The following is a 16,492-nucleotide window of genomic DNA, read 5'->3' as shown; positions in this document are numbered from 1 at the left end:
AGTCGAGGGTTTGACAATTTTCTTCATTTTTTGAGATTTAGACTTCGGTTTTGGGAGCTTCGTTGTGAGTTTTTCAAGCAAAATGATTGGGTAAGTGTTCTTCACATAGAATTTAATACATTCTATGATTTTATCTTCATTTTTATCATTTAATTAGTGTTTTGAGTTGAGAAAAATTGTGGTTTTTGAAAAAAGTTTTCAAAAAAAAAAAATTATGATTTGAGGGACGAAATGGTATCGAAATTTGATAATTTTAGTATGGTCGAACTCGTATTGGAATAGGTGTTCGGGTTTTATAAATTTGTCGGGTTTCGAGGTGCGGGCCCGGGAGTCGACCTTTGGGTCGATTTTTAGATTTTGATAAAGATTGAAGCTTTATGATCTAGAATAGTTTCTTATGAGTTTTATTTGTGCTTTGAAGTTATTTTGATTAGATTTGAGCCGTCCGGAGGCCATTTCACCGAGAAGTTCATTCTTGAGTATCATTCTGTCTTCTTTGAGTGAAGTATCTTACCTAACTTCGTGTGGGGGAACTACCCCTTAGGATTTGAGTCTTCTATGTTAATTGTAGTCTGTGTTCGCGAGGTGACGAGTACGTGCTCGGACTTATTTGTGGAAAATTAGCCTTTTAGGGTCCTTAGGCCCTTGTATTCATTGAATATGCAGTTGTACTTGTTATGATTACGTTCCTTAATTACTAGTTTCATCTATACCTGCTTAATTAAAATCAATTGCTTCATGATCCACTCTTACTGTTTACTTGATTCATATGTGCCTTAATTTAAATTGTTATCTCTTCCATTGCCATGTTATCGTTTCCCTAACTGCGTATCTTTATTGGAAGTTGTAGTTGTCCCTTTTTGTAAATGTTCACCCTTAATTGAGGTTATCGTGATTTTCTCGCTGCCCACATTTATTTAAATTGGTTGTATCTCTTCCGTAATTGTCCAAACTTAAAAGAAGCTTAGATATCCTATGCCTTAGTGAACTTGCCCTTATTTGGAATTATTCGACTCGTGTTAGTTTCTAGTTGTTGAACCGTATATTGTGGGATCGATGTTACATAGTATTTTCTTCCTTGTTGAGTTGTTCGTATTACGCCTAGTATTCTTTATTATGGCTATTCCTTGCAAACTAATTTTATCGTTTCTTGCGATCGAAGGTTCTTGAGTTGATTTACTTTTCGTACCTTATTTTATTGTCATTGTTGTTGTTGTACTTGTTGTTGTGATGCACAAGGTTTCTTCCGTATGGTGTTATCGGGTTGCACGAGGTTTCTACCATGTTATTGTTACTATTGATATTTGCACATGCGGCGTGACAAGACGGGATATATATATATATATATGTGGGTTGCGCATGTGGCGAGACAAGGTGGGAACATTATTATGCACGTATGGCGAGACAAGGCAGGCATTTATTTTACTATTGCACACATGGAGAGACAAGGTGGGCTATGTCAGGGATTGATTTGTGATGATTTGTGATGGCTTGGGGGCATTCTTGTTGTTGATATTTGTGTAATGGTACACTTACCTGTGTGAGCTTTATCTTGTGAAAGTTGTGAGAAAACATTCTACGTGTTGTCCGTTCTTTTCCCTTATGCTCACTAGCTGGTATGAACTATGTTAGGACACTTGCACAAGCATACACGTAGTTAAGCACTTTTATCGGATAAGAGGTTTTCTTGATATTGTTGAGTATAAATGTACACCCTTGCTTACTTGCCTTTTATGTGAGCATGGCTCTATTTGGCACGCGAGTCGTCAGTGCGGTTATGAGGTGTAATGAGGGCACATGGTGCCAAGTGTTAAGGCTCAGGTATTGAGACCCGTGAGTTGTGATTTGTCTGAGGTTCGGTACCTCGTGGAGTTTGTTGACTAAAACCTGATGTGAAAGCGATCGTTGTTGCTGAGTTATTAATTGTCCTTGCGTATCTGTGATTTCGGATTTAGGTTGTGTTTACGTTCACCTTTCTGTGTCATTATTATGGTATTCCGCTGATACTTGTTGTTGTCCTTTCCTATTGCAATTACTGTATTATTAGTCATATCGCGTAGTCTTTATGTAGATATTATACTATGTTGTTTCTATACCTTTACTTTGTCAGGTTATTTAGTCCAGTAGGTGTCTTGACTGTTCCTCGTCACTACTCCACTGAGGATATTCTTGATACTTGTTGGGTACCGCCGTGGTATACTCATACTGCACTTTTGCATATTTTTGTGCAGATCCAGATATTGCGAAGCCAGTTGGTCAATAGCTAGCAACACGAATTGTTGCTGTGGAGACTCAAGGTAAACTTGTTGCTGCGTTCGCAGGCTTCGGAGTCACAGTCCTATTTTGTATTCGCACTGTTTTTTTTACTTATTTCCAAACAGTCGTATTTAGAAGTTGTAGTAAACTCTGTAGAGCTTATGACTTATACTACCGGTTTTGGGAATTATAAATTTTATAGAGATTTCTATTTCAAAAGTTATTAGATGTTATTTATTATTATTGTTATTTAGTACCTTGCGGGTGTAGGCATGAGTTTCCGAAACTAGTTGAGACTGATACCGTGTATGGATTTAGAATCGGGTCTTTTGGAGATGAATGGAAGGTGAGAATTTTGACTCTAAGGCTTATCGATGCTGGTAGAATGGATAAATTACAGTTGAGATTGTGTCGTTAGGCTTATGTGGATTGAGGTGACGTGGGGTTACCCGCGGGTGTATGTTGGATATGTGCTTTCAGTGATTTGAAGACTTCGAGGCGATTCTTGGCACGTTCGAGGACGAACGTTTGTTTAAGAGGGGAATGATGTAACGACCCAGCCGGTCGTTTTGATAATTTAAGTCCCGTTTGGCGGCATAAGGCCCTGAGAATCTTCGTATTATGTGTATTGACTTGCGTGCGTGATTGAATTCAGTTACTAGATGATTCGGAGTGATTTGGGACACTTAGTCCCTAAAATAGAAGCTTAAGTCTTAGGATTTTGACCGTAGTTGGAATAGTGTGAAGACGACTCCGAAATGGAGTTCCGGCGGTTCCGTTATCCCCGTTAGGTGATTTTGAACTTAGGAGCGTGTTCGGACGGTGAATTGGAGGTCTGTAGCTGATTTAGGCTTGAAATGGCGAAAGTCAAATTTTTGAAGATTTTGATCGGAAGTAGACTTTTTGATATCGGGGTCGGAATGCGATTCCGAGAGTTGGAACAACTCCATTATGTTATTTGGGACTTGCCTGAAAAATTTGACGTCATTCCGGGTTGGTTTGATAGGTTTCGGTGCGAGTTTTAGAAGGTGGAAGATTTAAAAGTTTATAATTTCGATTCATGATGCGATTTGTAGTTTCGACGTTGTTTGATGTGATTTGGGACTCCGAGCGAGTCCGTGTTAGATTATGGAACTTATTGGTATGCTTGGACGGGGTCCCAGGGGGTCCGAGGGTCCCGGGTGTGTTTCGGACGAGTTTCAGATGATTTTTATAGTTTTGAACAGGTCTAGTTCTGGTGTTTTCGCACCTGCGACACTTTGGAGCGTTGGTGCGGTTCCGCTTCTGCGGTCATGGTGGCCTGGAGGTTCGCTCGTTTCTACGGAGGCCGGCACGCAGGTGCGAAGGCCGCTTTTGCGGTCAAGCGATCGCATCTGAGAAGAAGCTCACTTCTGCGGTTCCTTTGGCACTTCTGCGGGGCCGCTGGTGTAGCTTTAACTTCGCAGATGCGGTTCCAGGCCTGGCTAGCTGAGTTCGCTCATGCGGACTCTTTCTCGCAAATAAGGGTGGCATGTGGGCCGGGCTCGATCCTACATGGGCTTCGCGGGCCCGGTCCTAAGCGGTCCCGGGCTTCGCGGGTTTCTTATTTGAATCGACCCGGGACCGGGACCACGAACTAACGGTCCCGGGCCTAAGTGGGCCCAACCAAAACTTTCTATTTTTTATCGGGTTGTACGAGGTTTCTGCCATGCTATTATTACTATTGATATTTGCACATACGGCATGACAAGGCGGGATATATATATGTGGGTTGCGCATGTGACGAGACAAGGTGGGAACATTATTATGCACGTGTGGCGAGATAAGGCGGGCATTAATTTTACTATTGCACACATGGCGAGACAAGGTGGGCTATGTCAGGGATTGATTTGTGATGATTTGTGATGGCCTGGGGGCATTCTTGTTGTTGATATTTGTGTAGTGGTACACTTACCTGTGTGAGCTTTATCTTGTGAAAGTTGTGAGAAAACATTCTACGTGCTGTCCGTTCTTTTCCCTTATGCTCACTAGCTGGTATGAACTATGTTAGGACACTTGCACAAGCATACACGTAGTTAAGCACTTTTATCGGATAAGAGGCTTTCTTGATATTGTTGAGTATAAATGTACACTCTTGCTTACTTGCCTTCTATGTGAGCATGGCTCTATTTGGCATGCGAGTCGTCAGTGCAGTTATGAGGTGTAATGAGGGCAGAGGATGCCAAGTGTTAAGGCTCAAGTATTGAGACCCGTGAGTCGTGATTTGTTCGAGGTTCGATACCTCATGGAGTTTGTTTACTAAAACCTGATGTGAAAGCGGTCATTGTTGCTAAGTTATTAATTGTCCTTGCTGTATATGTGATTTTAGATTTAGGTTGTGTTTACGTTCACCCTTCTGTGTCATTATTATGGTATTCCGCTGATACTTGTTGTTGTCCTTTCTTATTGCAATTACTTTATTGTTAGTCATATCGCGTAGTCTTTATGTAGATATTATACTCTGTTGTTTCTATACTTATACTTTGTTCAGGTTATTTAGTCCAGTAGGTGTCTTGACTGTTCCTCATCACTATTCCACTGAGGTTAGTCTTGATACTTGTTGTGTACCGCCGTGGTGTACTCATATTACACTTCTGCACATTTTTGTGCAGATCCAGGTATTGCGAAGCCAATTGGTCAATAGCTAGCATCGCGGATTGTTGGTGTGGATACTCAAGGTAAACCTGCTGCTACGTTCGCAGGCTTCGGAGTCACCGTCCTATTTTGTATTCGCATTATTTTTTTTTACTTATTTCCAAACAGTCGTATTTAGAAGATGTAGTAAACTCTGTAGAGCTTATGACTTGTACTACCGGTTTTGGAAATTGTAAATTTTATAGAGATTTCTATTTCAACAGTTGTTAGATGTTATATATTATTGTTGTTATTCAGCAAATGTTAGGGTTACCTAGTCCCTAAGACTAGGTGCCATCACGATACCCAACAGAGGGAAAATTGGGTCTTGACAGAATATCCTTAACAAAATATAGTATATACCAAAATAACCGTTAAACCTAATACTTAGGATATTAATGTATACATATTTCTTATTATTTTTAGGATAACTTTCTAATATATAATGTCTTTAGGGGTGAATGCTTTTATATTTGTTGAATAATTTTTAATATATTTAACTTATATTAAAAGAATTGAGTACTTTTAAATTTTATTTTCATATTTTACTTAAATAAGATAAAAAGATTTAATTATTGCCTGTAATAACAAAATTTTGAGATTATTTATTTACTTATAATATTAACTATTAAGTAAATATATTCACGTCCTTATTCGTAATTTGATACTTAAAAGCACTTTCTGAAAAGCTTGGCCAAACACAAATTATTGCTCAAAAGTGCTTTTCAGAGTGATTAGCCAAACACAAACTGCTTCTGTCCAAAAGTACTTTTTTCAAAAGCACTTCTCAAAATAAGGTGATTTATCCAGTTTGACCAAACATGCTATAAGTCTTTGTGATTTTGAAGAATTAAGGGGAAACAAATATAATTGCTTAGGCATGAGAAAAAGGTGTTGTAATTATAACAAATCAATTTTGATTTCTAAAATTAGGCCCAACTTAAAACATTCCATTCACAATAAATCAGTTGGGCCAAGGGACCCAATCAAATTCCCAAGAAAACCCTTATACACTTATTATTAGACATTAAAAGGCTTCTGAAGTAGGCCAGCACATTTTGGGCTAGCCTTCAACTTGTTTCAGAGTCCACATGAGCTTTGTTATGCCATACACAGGTTCAGCTGAAATTAGTTTTTGGCTCAGGACTCTCGAAATGGGCCTTGGCCCATACTTATTCATGCCACAAACAAGTTTAGCCATAGGATTTAGATGTAATTAATAAATGAAAGTAAAACCAACATGACAGTATGTAATGACCCGATCGATCATTTTGAGCTCTATCACATTGTTCAGCGGCTTGAGGCCTTGAGTAGCTTCACTTCATGTTTTATGACTTGTACATGTGGTTGGAATTGAATTTCGGGAAGTTCGGAGTTGTTTCAGATGGAAAATTCTCAATTCGAAAGATTTAAGTTGGAAGAGTTGATCGAGGTTTGACTTTTGAGTAAACGACCTCGGAATCGAGATTTGAAGATTCCCATAAGTTTGTACGATGATTTTGAACTTGGGCGTATATTCGGGTTGAGTATCGGGTGGTCCGAGAGCATTTCGACGCTTGTTATGGAAAGTTGGCATTTTGAAAGATTAAGAATTTCCTATATTTTATTTGAAGTGGATTTTGGTATTATCGATCTCCGTTTGGGGTTCCGAGCCTTAGAATAGTTTCGTATTATGATTTGTGACTTATACGTAAAGTTTGGTATCATTCCAGAATATTTAAGTATGATTCGGACGCGTTCGTCGAAGTTTGAATGTTTGAAAGATGAAAGAAGGATTTTGATAATCGATTCATAATTTTTATGTTATTCGTGGTGTTTCGAGCCTTTGGATAAGGTTTTGGGAATGGTTGGCGTGATTGGACGGGGTCCCGAGGGCCTCAGGTGAGATTCAGAGTGGTTTAGGATCATTTTTCCTTGTTTTGCAATTGCTGGTGCTTGTGTCTGGTTTTTTTTTTCGCGAACGCTAAGGGTTTCATGCGTTCGCGAAAAAGGAATTTGGGTTTCTGGGTTTTGTTCATCGCGAACGCAACATAGGGGTCGCGAACATGGAGAAAAAGCTGAGGTTCCCCTCGCGAACGCGATAGGGAGTTGAAAACGCGTAGAAGGATGGTGAGCTGGGGGCCTGGAGAAGTTAAGCCTTCGTGAATGCGGTTGAGTGACTGCGAACGCGAACGCGAAGCATCAAGACCTATAGGCATCGCAAACGCGACGTGGGGGACACAAACGCGAAAAAGTATTTTTGATCAATGGATATTTGGCCTTTGCGATAGCAAGGATAGTTTCGCGATTGCGAAGAGGAAGAGCATGGGCAGACTTCAAATTATATCGGGTTTTTGGCTCACACTTCTCACATGGTTTGGGCACATTTTTGGAGCGCTTCAAGGGGAGATTTTCATCATCCATTACAAGATAAGTAATTCCCACATATTGTCATGGATTCCATAAGGATTTAGCATGGAAATTGGTGAAAAATTATGGGATTTTTGAAAAAAAACCTAAAAATGTATTTTTGGATTTTGACCACACAAATGGACATGGAATTTTGAATAAATCATATATTTGAGTTCATGGCATTATGGGTGAAGTTTATCTTCAAACATTTTCGGAATCTGGGCACATGCGCCAGAGGGTTGACTTTGTTGACTTTTCGAACGGAGTTGAGAATTGTTATAAATTAATTAATTATAAGTGTTGGAGTATATTTTTATCGGTTTACATATTGTTTGACTAGTTTCGGATCGTTTGGCTTTGAATTGAGGAGTTAGAGAGGTATTGGAGCCGGTTATTAGAACTTCGGAGCGAGGTAAGTCTCCTGTCTAACTTTGTGAGGGGGAAACCACCCCGTAGGTATTAAGATTTATTATGTGCTACTAGTTGTGGGTGCTACGTACTCATGAAGTGACGAAAGTCCGTACGTAGCTAAAATCATGTTTATGTCCGAGTAGACTTAGGACTTTATCATGTAGTATTTGAATTATTTGAACTCATTTTGCTAGCTTAATTAGGTGAATTAATAATTGAAATCGATTCGGAAATATATTAGACCGAGCTTTATCACCTTGAGTTTTTTGGTGACATATTTAATAAATGGTAAAAGTCATGTTTACTTTTTGCTCTTATACCTGTGTTGTAAGCGCATGACTCGCAATTCGATAAGTTTCTTCCTTTCCTGTGGATCGGGCCGAACGCCTTGACAATATACGTATTGATATGAGATGCATCCATGGATCTGGTCGTACGACCTCGGCAATGTATGTACACGACTATATGGATCGGACCGAACGACCTCGGCATAATTCGTGCGTAAAATCACTAAGAGTTCGAATACCTACAAGATTACCCTCTTAATTAAACTTGGGAATTACGTAATATTCTCTTTATGACCTAAGATCGGATATCTAATGGATGGTTCCTAGTTGTTAAGATAACAATATGGCCCTTGGGGACATTTAAACTGATAATATTTATTATCGGATTTCGTTATCTATTGTTCCTTATTCCATTGATCATGTTGTACTTCATGCCTATTTATGATTCCTGCATTTTATTTATTAGACCACTAGTAAGTGTCGATATCGATCCCTAGTCACTACTTCTCTGGGGTTAGGCTATATACTTACTGGGTACGTATTGATTTACATACTCATGCTACGTTTCTGCCTTATATGTGCAGGATATGACAAGTTCCTTTGATGGCCATCTTGGTGCGTAGGCGTAGCTACTGAGGGGACTTTATGATGAGCTGTATTATACGCTATGCACCGCAACCCTCAGAGTCTCCATCTTATTTATTTACTTTATCCTGTCTATTTCATATTCCAGACAGATGTTATAATATTAATCTTCTTCTTAGTAGATGCTCATGCACTTGTGACACCAGGTGTGGGGATACTAGTGGTTGTTTATGGTTTGAATTGATATTGTTATATTTTATTTTATATCCTTCTAATATTTTAAGTATTCATGATTTTTAAATGCATTGAATTCTTTACCTAATAAAACTTATGATTTCAAAAATAATAAAATGATTAATTAAGTTGGTAAATCACCGTTGGCTTGCCTAACGACGACGTTGGGAGCCATCACGACCTATAGTGGATTTTGGGTCGTTACAGCTTGGTATCAAAGCTTTAGGTTCACTTGGGTATCACGAGTCATGAGCGATTTTAGTAGAGTCTTGCGGATCGCTAATGAGATATCTGTATTTATCTTTGAGAGGTTGTAGGGCTGTTAGGAGCACTTCCCTTCTTGATTTCTAATCGTGCGGTTTGGTTCCATTGAAGCTTATGCCTTTATTTCCTTCTTACTCATTTTTATACCATGTTGAGCGCTCGCTATCAATTGGGCATCGGGGAGTTGTTGTGGTAGTACTGCACATGTGGTGTAGGATGTTTCTCCCTGCGTATTAGAACGGGCTATTATCGTCATCTTGTAGAAGGGTGCTATGTCGTTTCAGACCAGTGCTAGTGTTGCCTATGGTTTTGAGGCTATGCACATTGTATTATGATGTTCATGCGTTGTTATTGCACAGTGTTGGTGTGAATGGTAAAGTGCTTATTTATGTGTCGCAGTAGTGAATGACTCGAGAGAAGGATTACTCCTTCTTGGTTTATAAGTTCGGCATTTCTATCACTTGATGTTGATAGAAATGAACGGGCACTTTTGACTGGTAGGCGAGCGTTGGCTCAGGAGGATTGACTGATTTCGTGATGGCTGTAATCAGGGATATGTCGTTGGAAGGTGTCGATATGGGGTTACATAGGTGGGCTATCTCCTGTGAGGTGTTAGGAGTGCGTGATTCCTAGTAAAGGTCCAGTGAAGAACTTTATTTTCTATCCAACATGAAGTATGTACTATGATGTGAGCTGGAATCGCTTGAATAAGATGGCGTAGCGGTCAAGAGGTCGAGTGTGTGTTTGGAGATGATAATTCGAGCTATGTTATGCAAGTTTAACACTGTGAGGAATTTGGCGGGGCGACAATGCAAAATCATGGTAATCGAGGAGGAGGAGTCATTGTGAATTATGGATCAATGTAATTGTGGCTTAAAGCTAAGTTGGGGAGCCCACCACCTATGATTGGGTCACGTGGTTGTGTGCCTTGGCAGTATCAGGTTATTAGTACATTGGTGGATTAGTTATCACTAAGACAAGAAAAATATCAAGTGTAATTCGGGTAAAGGACTTGAGGAATGTGTGCTACACTTTGCCTTATCGATTCATGTGCGAAATTTTAGTGGTGACTCGGAGTGTATGTTTCTTGTGGATGGGATGTATAAGGAAAAGGATTCGTCCGATTGTTTCTTTAGAAGTGTTCATGTGCTAGCAGAGCACCAGTGGTTGGTTATATAATCTGGACCAGGTCAGGTTGGGTGACTCTCAACATGGGTTCTAGTGGGTTCAAGAATTAAAGCGAGATGTCTAGGATTTTGGGTTCGTTATATGGCTGAGGACTGGGTTTTGCAATAGAGTGTGAAGAATACTTGGGGAATTTCTATGTTATCATCGGGTCTATGGTGCAGTGTTAGAGAAACACCTTCAGATTCACAGAAGGTCTTTCGGAATGGGTGTATCAATTGAAGATACTTTGGAGTGCACGAAGAGGGTATGAGATGTCTTATGGGTATCGAGACGATGTGGTCTCATGATTTGAATATCTCGGGATGAGTGTTGTTAGAGGTCCGTTATGTGTTTGAATAGGACTATTATTCCAAGGGCAGGTTAGGAGTAAATTGGGAGAATTTGAGTCAGTTAGTTTTGGCTTGAATCAGCATGGTTGTGGAAATAATCAGTTCCTTCGCTGTGTTAAGCTATATAGGTGATTCGTAGCTGAACGTGTGGGCTTGACAACCACCATAATTTGATTGATTTGGAGGTATTTGATTCTGATGGTCTTGTTATGTGTAAATGGATCTCGAAAGAGTTATGGCGATTTAGACTCCGACTTGAGGTTTGTATTTTCTGCAGTTATGGGAATTCGGTTGCGTGTTGCGATTGTCCTTCTGAAATGAGTAGGGTGAAAGGGGTTCTAGCCGATGAAGTATTTATTCTACTGGTGGTTCAGGGGTTATGATGAAATTCTTATACTCTCGCGTAGCGGCATGTTAGGTGCAGTGAGAGGTATGGAAATTGAAAGTTGAGGATAAAGGTTACGGTTCATTTTTGATAAGAATGTCACGAGCTCGGAGGAGGTGGGGGAGGGGGAGGATTGCGATGTTCAGAGTAAGCTGACATTATCTTAATGCGCCTAAGGATGGTGTTCTATGGAAGAGGCATTGTGCATTGGTTTGTGGATTCTTAATTGGCATTCCAGAAATAGCATGGTCGATGGCCATTGATGTTCAGATTTTGCTACCTGGTGCGGAAGGTTGTGGGAGTATATCCCACGGGAAGATCATATAAGTATGACGTCTTATTTATTTAATTGTTAGAGACTAAAATTGGGTATGAAGATTCTGATACTGTCGCTGATTGGAGAGTGTATGTCTGAGAGGCGCTCTATTCCTTTGGTTGTGGACTGTGGAAGTTTGTTTCGGATTGGACGGCTAGTTGTATGTGTCATGGATGGGGTCATTGTGGATCTTTGAAAGGTTATTGGCCCAGTATTGGATGATCGGAATCGACTTGAGGTCCGTTGGTAGATCTAATGTGAATGTATGCTCTACATCAGGTCGGATATGTTCATTCAACATAGCATTGCTTATGGATGATTCTTCGGGCATAGTGGATGATATTCCAAGCGTCGTCTATTTCAGGTGCTACTATTTATGCCACATGTGTTGTGAGGCGGCTTGATTATTCACGCGTCCGTTGTGATCCGGCAAAGCTTGTGGTATTATATGAGCAAGGTGGCTTTCGAGACGTCGGTTGTTTGATGCACCTTACCCGAGCTTGGCTTTAGTAGAGCATGGCGCTATCCGTCTCTCCACGGTTGTGTTTATGCACTTGACATGCTTGTGGTCGATATTTGGGCGTTTTGTGAGTATGAGCAGTAGGGATCGGTAGGTACTTCCTTGTTGATTGTTATGAATGAATCAGGTGGCACGCCGCCACGGGTATGATGTGCTGGAGGTAAAAGTTGCACAGATGGACGAGCTTGAGGCTCGGTTACAACAAATTGGGCAAGATAAAATGGCCCACAACCAAGAAGCTGCCCAACTGCATGAAGACCTAAGACAGGCCAAGACTAAGTGGGTTGAACTTTAGGATGCTGTAATCACCGTCGCCGAGCGCAAGTCTGCCTTCGAGGAGCAAATTAATAATTTGAAGGCCAATGTTGCCGAGGAGAAGAGGGCCAAAATGGAAGAGAGGCTCAAGAGGGTCATGGAGAAAAACCGATTTCATTCAACTACCAATGTTGAGCTTGATTCCCGCTAGTCACCATGAAGGCTAAAAGAGAGGAGCTCTAGGCCAAAATTGATAAACTCCGAGCAAAACTCCAAGATCAAGAAGATTCCCTCGTCTTCGAAAATAAGACCTATTCTATATACCATATGAAGAGGAAGACTTTGGAGGAGGCTAAAGTGGGCATTACCGATATTGACGATTGCATTGCCAAAGACTGGGAACTGGAGTTGACTGCTCGTGAAAATCTTCTTGCTCGGCTTGCTGCAACTGTGTCACACCCCGACTCTGGGGAGCATGACTGACGCTCAACCGAGATATTCTAGTCAAGCAAGACTACTTGATGCCTTCTACCTGACCTTACCCATGAATAAAGTGAAGATGTATACAATTAGTTAGACAATGAGAGGATGACATGTACAACACCAATTTCATTACCATTAGTAACTTCATTCACGATTTCCAAAATGTTACAAGTTCGTAGTTTGAAAGTGGATACATGATTGACAATTATAACATTTCTAGTTTGACTTCCCCAAATCAAAATATAACCCACACTATGTCTACGGAGCCTCTAATTTCTAGAAGAGAGTAATATGATAATGTCGGCGACAAGGCCCTGGCTATACCTCAAAACCCTATGCATAAGAAGTAAAAGACACAAGACCCCGATTTGAAGTGAGACTCACCAAGTCAGCTGAGAAGAGGATCACTGATCGATGTCGCCTGCCGTAGAACCACCTGCATCCATTAAAGATGCAACGCTCCTGGCAAAAGGGACGTTAGCACACATAGAATAGTACTAGTATATAAGGCTAAACACCCTCTCAATGAATCGAGTAACAATACAAAAGGAGAGCAACATGAAATCGATGAGATAAACAAATAATGTTAAAATACCAAGTCAAGAGTGAGGTAAATCTTCAAGTAATAATCAAAGTTTTAGGTTGGGAGATCTTTAGCACTGATACTCCACCGTGCTTATAGCACGGAATCCGATATCTGCCCAATCGACTAAGCCGTATCACCCCAAAGTATGAGACTCAACATCAAAATACAACGCCACCATATGCGCGGCATGGCGTTTGATCTCTGCCCAATCGGCTAAGCCGTCTCACGACAATGTCGTGCTGGTCGACATCGTCTTTTCTAGTTATCAACTCAACTCATCCCAATTAAGGAGAATGATCTCAATATAATATAATTTGAATTTACCCCTCAATTAATCCCTACACCGGCACATGTAGTTTCAAGTTTGGGTATTTATGACCCAGCCCTCCTCGGTGACCTAACGATACTCCCAAAAGCATTCATAAAAAAAGGATCATATACTTTTCACATACTTTCATACTTTCTTTCATTTTCAGTGGCACTCTTGGCCTCATATGTAAATCATCATTTTTGGCACGACGGCCGCATTTCACAATTCGTACTTTCATTATTTCATTTCCTTTCAAGGATCATCTTTGAACATTTAAGGATATTTGAAACATTGAGAAAAATTATATCTTCAGCTCATAGACATGTAAAAAATCAAAACACATTGAGGGATAAGCATAAAAGAGGAGCATATCATTATGCGATCGAAACTTGAATCGAACTACATGCATTTGGACAAGCTAACCATAGAAGCAAATAGTAATGAAGGAAATAGGAACTTGTTCAAACCATAATTGAAGTTTACAATAATTTCGAGGAACCCGATTCTATGGAAAGAGTTTAGACAACATACCTCAGTTGAACTTCCGTTAGAGTATTACAACATTCCCAAACTTCTAGCGACTTCAATCTATTAGAGATATGACAAAGTTGAACCATAACTAGGAAGAGGTTCACGGGTTCAGCTCACTTAGGCATTTTATTAAACATTAAGTGCGCTGATTTGGCTACAAGGCTCCTATGGTGGAATTACTTCCCCCTACAACCAATCCCCACTCTGATAGCTCACCAATATTAGCTCAACAACCTCCCACCACCTTTTGTTGGTACATGCATGCATAAAGATCAACCCCCACACCCAAGAATCACACTCTCCATTATCCATTTCCTGCCCAAATTAGAAATGGAGGACTAGGGAATGGCACCTTACCTCATTGAAGGAGATTTGCAAGCTTTCCTTATTGAATTTCCAGGGCTTGAGCAAGGAATTGAAGTGTGAAGATGTTAGTGCTCTTTTCTCTCTCTAGATCCACTCCTCTCTCTTTAATATAACCGTTGAAACTAACCAAAATAACTCCCAAAGTCCTTTTATAAAAATGGGGTCGGGTAAAGATTTACCAAAACTTAAGCCTCCGAATCGGGTCTGCGATCGCAGACCGGACCAAAAATTAGATATGCAGTTGTTGTTCCTTATTTTGCACTAGTCAAAACAAGATTCAACTTGTGGTTTCTCTGTTGTTGATAAAGGAGAGTCGCCACCTAATATTTAAAGGTATACTAGGGTACCTATTTAATTACTAAGTCATATTCTTTATTAGTCTACTAACCGGTGAGATTATAGGTAAGGGTTCTTGTTCTTCTAAAGGGAAGGTGTTAGGCACCCCTTAAAATCTACCTGAGGTAGCTCCATAGGACTTAGACTAGATTTGGAATTAATTATTTATACTATGCCTTAACTAGTGTTCTAAAGATATGGCTTACCGCATATTAGGACATAATTCGTACAAAAGGTGGGTGTAGTTTAAAAGGATATGAATTAATAGAGGAAAATAACGTTAGTATATATATAGTTGAAAAGATCTTTCTAAAGGATATATAGGATGTTTGTATTTAAGAAAGTATGTGGAAAAAGAGAAGTAGATTAAAACACTTGTTCCTAAAACATGGAGGTGTATATTGTTCTAATGAGATAGGAGTAAGCCTAAGATATACCTTGATTTGAAGGCTTGGAGGAAAACTATTTTTTGAAAATCCTTTTGGGGCGACAACACATCATATTGTTTTGAAATAATCTGATTCTCTTTTTGAAGATAAAGCTTGTGTTTCTAATCCAATTTTCCTTTTTTTTTTTTTTAAAGTATGGCTGCCGTTTTTACTAAGTTTTGGGCTTCAAAATATTTAATACAAGAAGGTGAGCGGAAACATAGTAATGGTATAAACAATTTATAGTTAGCGAATAGAAAATTAGTCACTAACTAATTCTTTTTAAACCTATGTTATTTAGGGCTTACTATGTTTTATATGACTTAAGGTATAGGATAGAGCACGCAATCCAATATATAAGTGTTGTATATATGTGAGATAGAATAACAACAACAAAGCGCAATAAAGTGTAACAAGGCAGTAGACTAAGGTAACGAAACAATAAATGATAAAGGAGTTTAGAGGGAGAGGATTGGTCTCTGGTATGGGACTCAAAGAGGCAGGCCCAGTAGTAAAAGATGCGGCTACACCTGACTTCAGACTTCCAGAAAATGTGGAAATGGAGGACTTGGGCCGGAGTTCCTCAGGAACTCATCAGGCCCAAACAAATGTACATGTTACAAAAAAGAAAGAGATGGTTATTAGACACATATTCTATATGTTCACTCATGCATCAAACATATAAATAAATGACTGAAGCAAAATATATAAAACTATCAATGCCCACATACCATGAGGACTTATACTAATGTGGTGGCCCGACACTTCAAAGTTTCCAAGGGTCTCAAGGTTCATGGCAATGCTTGTGCCGGGGAGAGCAGCCAAACCTAGAGTTAAACTCCACTCCCAAATACCCCTAACCACTAACGACTCATTTTTCCCTATAGGTTTCAATGCCAATGAGGCTCTTTCATTGTAAACCAACTATCACAATACAACCTACCACAGAAGTATACTTCTCCCTTGACAGAATAACATAAGGACACAAGAACAGTTTCATTTTTATAACTTCATTCCCCATACAAAATAAATGAAGTCCATATTAACCAAATCTGAAAGTTAGATTTCAAACACATATGGGAGGGGGGCAGAAACACTATAGCATTACTGTTAAAGATCTACAAACTTGGGATCACACTCAAAGGATATGTAAAGAGCATATAGTTCAGATATGAAGTAACACAGAAATAAAGATACCTCTGCCTTGGCAGACTAATTAAAGATTGATTAGCTTAGGTCTTGCCAGTAGCACATGTATAAACGGACAACACTACTTGGAATTCTTAAAAGCACCAACAAGGATTCAGAAAAAACAGTCATAATCAGGCAGTCTCTACAGGTGTTATCAAAGATACTAGAACATGATCAGGATTTTTAGC

Source organism: Nicotiana tomentosiformis, chromosome 4, assembly GCF_000390325.3.
Source record: "Nicotiana tomentosiformis chromosome 4, ASM39032v3, whole genome shotgun sequence".
NCBI lineage: Eukaryota > Viridiplantae > Streptophyta > Magnoliopsida > Solanales > Solanaceae > Nicotiana > Nicotiana tomentosiformis.
Note: the sequence above shows the minus strand (reverse complement) of the source record.